The sequence below is a fragment of the Pangasianodon hypophthalmus genome, chromosome 23 (genome assembly GCF_027358585.1).
Source record: "Pangasianodon hypophthalmus isolate fPanHyp1 chromosome 23, fPanHyp1.pri, whole genome shotgun sequence".
Taxonomy (NCBI): domain Eukaryota; kingdom Metazoa; phylum Chordata; class Actinopteri; order Siluriformes; family Pangasiidae; genus Pangasianodon; species Pangasianodon hypophthalmus.
This window is the reverse complement of record NC_069732.1, coordinates 6,227,972-6,236,274: the sequence shown is the minus strand read 5'-3', so window position 1 is coordinate 6,236,274 and position 8,303 is coordinate 6,227,972.

Here is an 8,303-nt window from a genome sequence, read left to right as displayed (position 1 = left end):
ATTAATTAAGTAATTCTACAAAAATGCAGGGTGTCTGAAAATTATTTTTACATCTTTGATCCTGTTTTTTTTTCTTCTTAAAGTTACAAACATTCAGTATGAGCTGTTCTTGATGCACAAAACATCCAGGCGATAATCCTAATGCTGTCGTGTATGCTGCAACGTATCCACATCATTACTTGCAATAGCAAATGTGATTCTTGCCTTGAAATCTTCAACGTCTGGCACCCGAGTGGTCTACACATGATCTGTGACGAATCTCCAACGAAAGAAATCGCAGGGTGTGATGTCGGGCGATCTAGGCCAAACCTCCACGGCCAATCTGTGAGAATGCCAACTCAAATGAAGATGAGAAAACTTGTCAAAAGTTAGTATTCAGAAGAAATAAAATGTAATTTGCGTTTAAAAAATGAGATAATCTCAGTATTTCTATACCTGCTGGTTGATTTTTATATAGGATAAAAGTTGTAAAGATAATTTTGAAATTATTCTCTGTATTACTTTTTCCTGTATTACGTTTTATTGACTGAGTTCCAGAACTGCCCTTAGCCGTCCATTATAAGTGCTTGTTGACTAAACTGGTGTTGAAGTAAGCATGCTGAAATTCTTATCTGTGGTAATCTCACATATGCTACAGATAGACAACAGATAGAGATTAGGTTGAAAAAAAAAAACCACAGGAGTTCTCCTTTAATCAGACTTTCTCACTGCATTTCGCTGCACCAATGTTTTACACGTAAGCACATCGGAGCTCGTGCTGAAGCTGTGTTGCGTGCTGGCTCTGATAAAGCTGATTAACCTGCAGACTTTGACCTTGTGTTCCACAGTACAAACCTCGGCAGAGGCCAGTGTGTGCTCACAACATTCAGAGTAATATTTTCCTGTGTTCAGACTTCATTTTGTTTTACCCTATAAACCTAAATCTGTTACACCCTCTTAACCCATAACTTTGCAGGATCAGATGGGTGTTAAAGAAGCTAGCATGCTGGTGTAGTGTCAGGTTGAAGTGCCATCTTCTGGCTGCAAACAGCAGAGATTTAGCACACAACACTGACCTCACTGCTTTACACACACAAAGACACCATTCACTTACTGGATGTATTTCTATATTGTGTACCAGATGCATAAAACAGGGGTTCACAAACTTTTTGCAGCTTTTTGACCCATTTCGGTGTAAGAAAGTAAACACAAGGCACTCCTGATGAAAATATTACACCAATTCAGATTTGAAATATTAGGGATATAATCGGTACCACACCCTTGTTTTTCCCCTTTACACATTTTAGTATAAAACTTTAAACCTGTTAAAAGTACACGTGAAAATAAAATGATTTGTATTACAAGTTTCTTTTATAAACTGAATATAATATGCTAATAAGGAAATAGATTGTTAAATATGTGCATTTTTAGTAAGTGTGTGTGTTTTACTATGGTTAGACTCACACATAACAGTTTATTCTGGTTTTATACAGTATGTAAGGAGTAAAACATGATGAGGTGTGTTGTTATAGGAAAATAATCATTGACGGGGTGGTGTAATTTAGTCTGGAAGCAGAGCAGAACCACTGTTACTACCCTGAAACATCCTCTTTTTAATTTATTAAAGAATGACAAGTTGCTAATTTCGGATCAGTTTAAAGTTAAATTTAAATTAGTTCCATTTATAAAGTTACTGACGTTATAACACCTCTAAACATTAATTTCCTCCCCAGCCTCTCTTTTTATTTTCTCATGAAGTGAATAGGACAATAAATGCAGCTTGTCATGTTACCCAGAAACCACACAACCCAAAGCCCTTCCTGTCATGAAGACTATCCTGTTTCAGGTAAAACAGCTTCACCTCTAGTTGGTATATAGCACTGACACTTTAGCTTCCTTCCAAAATTCCAAAATAAACACCTCACAGAAAACCACACCATATCAACGATTACACGTTTTTTTAAAAAAAAAATCTGTTTAGGTGGTGTGTATTATAATAAGTGCATTAATATAAACCTGTGATTTGTCTTGTAGCCAGAACTGTTGCAAAGCTCCTGTTATAGAAAATCAACCAACACCTTCTGACCAATCAGAATCAAGAATTAGTTAAAAATCACTAGTTGCATATACAACAAGAGCAGAGTTAGCATAGTGTTATGGATAAAATATCATTTAAAGACAAAAAGACTTTAGAGAACACAGATCAGGTATTTATTTGTGTTCATGCTCTGTGTGTGTGTGTGTGTGTGTGTGTGTGTGTGTGTGTGTGTGTGAGAGAGAGAGAGAGAGAGAGACAGAGCACTGTGCTGCAACAGGACTCAGGTGTGCCATGTTAGTCATTACTCTAACTCGTCCCCAAACACTTTCCTCCATGTGTAGATCCACACCAAACCACGCCCCCAACTAAACCATACCCAAGTGCTACACTGCTACGCTGGCCAGTCTGACAAAGTCTAGCTTTGAGGCATATAAACTAGTGTAAACTCAGTACCTTATAAATACAACCTCATTACTTTATAAACACATCAGTACCTGGTAAACACAACCTCAGTACTTTATATATACAAATTCAGTACCTTATAAATGCAACCTCAGTACTTTATAAATACAAACTCATTACTTTATAAACACATCAGTACTTTATATATACAAATTCAGTACCTTATAAATGCAACCTCAGTACTTTATAAATACAAACTCATTACTTTATAAACACATCAGTACCTGGTAAACACAACCTCAGTACTTTATAAATGCAGCCTCAGTACTTTATAAATACAAACTCAGTACCTGATAAACACATCAGCACCTGGTAAACACAACCTCAGTACCTTATAAATGCAACCTCAATACTTTATAAATACAAACTCATTACTTTATAAACACATCAGTACCTGGTAAACACAACCTCAGTACTTTATAAATGCAGCCTCAGTACTTTATAAATACAAACTCAGTACCTGATAAACACATCAGCACCTGGTAAACACAACCTCAGTACCTTATAAATGCAACCTCAATACTTTATAAATACAAACTCTTTACTTTATAAACACATCAGTACCTGGTAAACGCAACCTCAGTACCTTATAAATACAACCTCAGTACCTGAAAAAAACACATCAGTACCTGGTAAACACAACCTCAGTACCTTATAAATACAACCTCAGTACCTGGTAAACACAACCTCAGTACTTTATAAATACAACCTCAGTACCTGATAAACACATCAGTACCTGGTAAACACAACCTCAGTACTTTATATATACAACCTCAGTACATTATAAATACAAACTCAGTACCTGATAAACACAACTTCAGTACTTTATAAATACAACCTCAGTACATTATAAATACAAACTCAGTACCTGATAAACACATCAGTACCTGGTAAACACAACCTCAGTACTTTATAAATACAACCTCAATACTTTATAAATACAAACTCAGTACCTGATAAACACAACTTCAGTACTTTATAAATACAACCTCAGTCCCTGATAAACACAATGTCAATACTTTATCAAGTGCTGAGGTTATATTTATACACACAACCTCAGAACTAATCAGAATTATTAGGATTTTTTTAGGTTTTAGGTTTAGAAATGAACAATTTTATAGAAGAAAGTTCATTACTCAGTTATACTTGTAATGACTAAATAATGACTATAAAACTATAACAGTTGGTTGATAGTGATCACCACAGTAAATATATTTATGTGCACTTTCAGTTTTCAGTTTTCAGAAAATTACTCACTGAGATCACCTCACACTAGCTTTTACTTTCCTACAAGCACAACTCATTGTGAAAGTACGATTTAAGCAATGAACAACTGTGTCTGTGCAGAAATGTGTGTGGCCGATTAAATAAAAAATACATACACTGTTTTGGTCAGCATGTCAAAGTTAAAGAAGAAATTTTGGTGTTTTGCAAAACATGTTTTATCGTTTGCATTTTGTACAAAAACAATGAGAATTAAAATAGTGTTATATCCAGTTGTGTTAACATTGTGTTGTGTTAACATTGAGCATCTAAGCAATTGGAGAAAAAAAATCTAATGTAAAACAAAAGCCTAAGCATGATTTGTTGCATCTTCTCAACAAATTGTTTTTAATGCAGTAGAAGAAAGAGCAATAGCGTCACTTCCTGTTTTCGAATTGTTTTGCCGGGAGTTTCTTGCCTGCGTCTGCGTCTTAACTATACTGTTTCTTTCTTTTCTAAATCAATAATTTTGCGCTATCATTTTCATCTGTTGTATTTTTCACGTTCTCTACTACCGTGTTTTCATTTTTCTTTCTCTCGAAGAGCGCTTTTGTATTTTGTCAAGACAGCAAGCGGAGGCCATACACACCGAATCCACGCCGTCTACAATAATATCAATAAATCTTCGACTAAGGCGCATTAAACAACATGTCTAACATTCAGCTTGTTCAGTGTGTTGAGTGCAGGATGTTTAGTCACTTTTCCTCCGTCGTTAGTAATAGCTTTTTTGTGATAAATGCATGTTAGTTAGCTCTCTGACGGAGAAGATTGCAGCATTAGAGGTGCGCATCCAGACTCTAGAGAGGGTTAGTGAGAGTGAGAGCAGCGTAGTTTCTGTAGGGGAAAGTCTGGATGCCTTAGGTGGAGTTAGCAATCCCCCAACTCCAGCATTAGAGCCCTCACAGCGGGGCGAAGCGGGTGACGACTCGGCGGCATAATCGCAAAGCCAAAGCTAACGCTAAGGCTCGCCCACGGGAGCACCACTCCTCTCCGCTTCACGTGTCTAACAGGTTTGCTCTCCTCAGTGAAGCACCCGCTGAGAAACCTGAAAGAGCTCTGGTTATAGGAGACTATCTTTCGGCACGTGAGATTAGCTAGGCCTAGCTAGGCCCAGGATTTAGGCCTCATCATAGCACAGAGACAGCACTGGTAAAAGTTGTAAATGACCTACTACTGGCCTCTGATCAGGGTTGTGTCTCCTTGCTTGTGCTGCTTGACCTTAGTGCAGCTTTTGATACCATTGATCATGCTATTCTCCTCGATAGACTGGAAAATGTAGTAGGCATTAAGGGAACGGCCCTTTCCTGGCTCAGGTCTTATTTGACTGATCGTTATCAGTTTGTAAACGTAAATGGTGACTTCTCTTCTCATACTAAGGTAAAGTTTGGTGTTCCACAAGGTTCTGTTTTAGGCCCACTGCTCTTTTCTTTATATATGCTACCTCTGGGCAAAATTATCTGTAAACATGGTATTAGCTTCCACTGCTACACTGATGACTCACAGTTGTATGTTTCAGCAAAGCCAGATGACAGACACCAGCTTAATGAAGTTGAGGAATGTGTAAAAGACATTAGAAACTGGATGCTTTTTAACTTTCTCTTACTTAATTCTGACAAGACAGAAGTACTTGTACCAGGACCACATGCAGTTAGAAGTAAGCTTTCTGATTACATAATAACTCTGGATGGCCTTTCTGTTTCATCATGTGCAGCAGTAAAAGACCTTGATGTGATTATCGACTCTAGTCTTTCTTTATCCACACTGCATTGGCTCCCAATCAAATTTCGTATTGATTATAAAATACTACTATTGACCTATAAAGCACTAAATGGTCTCGCGCCACAGTACCTGAGTCAACTTTTGGTCTTTTATGATCCGCCACACCTACTCAGATCAAAAGGTGCAGGCTATTTGTTGGTACCTCGAGTAGTGCGTGCTACAGCTGGGGGTAGAGCTTTCTTTTACAAAGCCCCACAGTTATGGAACAGCCTTCCACTTAGTGTTCAGGGCTCATACATATTTGTTTAGTCAAGCCTTTAGTGAATAGTTTTCTTAGGTACAGGGGCAGGTCTGGAGGGTCCTGCCAGAGTCCCTGCTTGCACTCTGCACGCAAAGTACATTGTCCTTAACCATTAGAGGACAAAAGCTTACCTAACAATCTCTCCCTCTCTCTCCATCTCTCTCTCGAGCTACACATGCTACTTCTGAGATGCCAGTGATCCTGATGCCCCTTCTGCTCCTCCTTGCTGCCTGACCCATCCTGATGCCCTACTTCTGGTTGGAGTTCTCATCGGTTGAGTTTGCTCGCTGTTGCTGGGGGTGGCCCCATATGGACTGCCTGAAGAACCATTTGGTTTGCTGGGGATGGCACCACCTGGGGGCTGTGGAGATGGCTTGGGGATCACATATGGGGAGCTGTACTGTAATGGGTTGGGACTGCGATTGCTGTAGTGGCTTTGAGGCTGCGGTTGCCACGAACACCTTCGTACTCAGGACTGCATCAGTGGACGGTGGATAGATTTTAACCAACCGGACTTCTTGCAAAAACTGTGATGAATTTATTGGTTGCACAATTGCACTATTTGTCCATATAGTACACAATAGAAGGGATTTATTTATAATTGCACTATCCGTTGCACCCAGATGAGGATGGGTTCCCTTTTGAGCCTGGTTCCTCTCAAGGTTTCTTCCTCATATCATCTCAGGGAGTTTTTCCTTGCCACCGCCGCCTCTGGCTTGCTCATTAGGGATAAATTCACATATTTACAATATATTTTTTGTGAATCCTGTTATTTCTGTAAAGCTGCTTTGTGACAATGTCCATTGTTAAATGCACTATACAAATAAAATTGAATTGAATTGAATTGAAGAAAGGATTGTGTGTGTGTGTGTGAGAGAGAGAGAGAGAGAGAGAGAGAGAGTTTTTTTTTCTCTCAGTCTGACTGACAGCTTTAAAATCATAATGTTCCACCATGGGAAGGAATTCATTTGGGTAAACAGCTCACAGATGTGTGCGTGTGTGCGTGTCCATGTGTGTGTCCTGTGTTTGCAGAAGCACAGAACCAGTCTGTCTGACACCTCTCACTCTTTTTCTGATGATATAATTTACACTTAGTGTTTTTTTACACACACACACACACACACACACACACACACACACACACACAGCTAAGCCTCTAGCATATTCTCATACATGCTCTATGAGGCTTAATCTTCTGGGCTCTGAACTTGGCCATGGGCTCCCTACAGTGAGAAACAAAACACAAAACGCAGAAGGAGTCTTAATAAAGGAAAATAAATGATGTGTGTTTGTGTGTGTGTGTGACTATGAGTGTAACAGCAGCTGCTTTAAATATCCTGTTATTATGTGTTGGTACAGGAGGTTAAATTAATCCAGAGGAGGATTTAAAAGATGGCAGAACTACATGTTGGGATTTATAGAGTTTCTGAGTCCCAGCATGACATTACTTTGGCCTTTCACCTAAGTTGGCTATTAGGAAGTGTCCAAAAACTTGAAACAAAAATGATGTCCATTATCTGTAGCCTGTGCAACAATTAAACTCTTAATTTCTCTAGCCAATGCATTTGCCCTTTTATCAAGTGTATCTAACACATACTCGATACACATTTTGCTTACAATTACTCTCTGTACCCTATCCATTGCCGTATGCAGTGTGTCGGCCCTCTACACCGAGCCACCAGTGAGCAGATTTTATTTGGGTGGAGGATTATTAAAGAGGTAATCATGTAATCATGTTAATTATATCAGTAGCAGATAGGGGTATGGTTTAGCAGATGTGGATCTACACTTGAACAGAGGTGTTTGGGGATGACTTAGATGAGTAATATGAGTAACACCTGAGCTTTGTTGTGTCATTTTCTCTCTCTCTCTGTGCATTGAGCTGAGTGCTTGTGTTTGTGTGGCCATGAGCAGAGCAGAACAGAGCGGATCAGAAAGCAGCATTTGAGCTGGAAAGCCACTGTTTTGAAACAAGTTTTACGTTTCTGTCTGGCTACCATGCCAAGGGCATGAGCACAGTAACACTCTGGATCTGGTGTGTTCTCTGACCTGAGCAATGTCAAGATACACGAGTAAAAAGTTGTGGGAGGTACTTGCGGGATAAACAAAGACCAATTCTGTTAACATGAACATTTGTATCCTTAGTAACTTTCCAGTCAACTAAATTTATTAGGAAACATTGCGGACAATAAGAAATAATAACTGTGCAAGCAGGGTATTTAAAATAAAAAATTACTAAAAAAAAAAAAAAAAAAAAAAAAAAACAACACACCAGTCCAATACACCAATTATAAACTGACATGCTGACATTTCTTATTCTGGATTTTTTTCCTCTCTGGGGTTTTCCATATTTAATAATATTTTTATAAATCCTTCTGGTTTAGATTATGTCCACATCAGGTTTAAAACCATTTACAGATAGATATTTGGAGTGGCACACAAGACACTTGTGCTACACAACCAGTGTTTACATTACTTTCTTGTTTAATCCAGATTCACTCCAGAACACTCACATTAACAATCATGAGAGAGTCTGTTGAA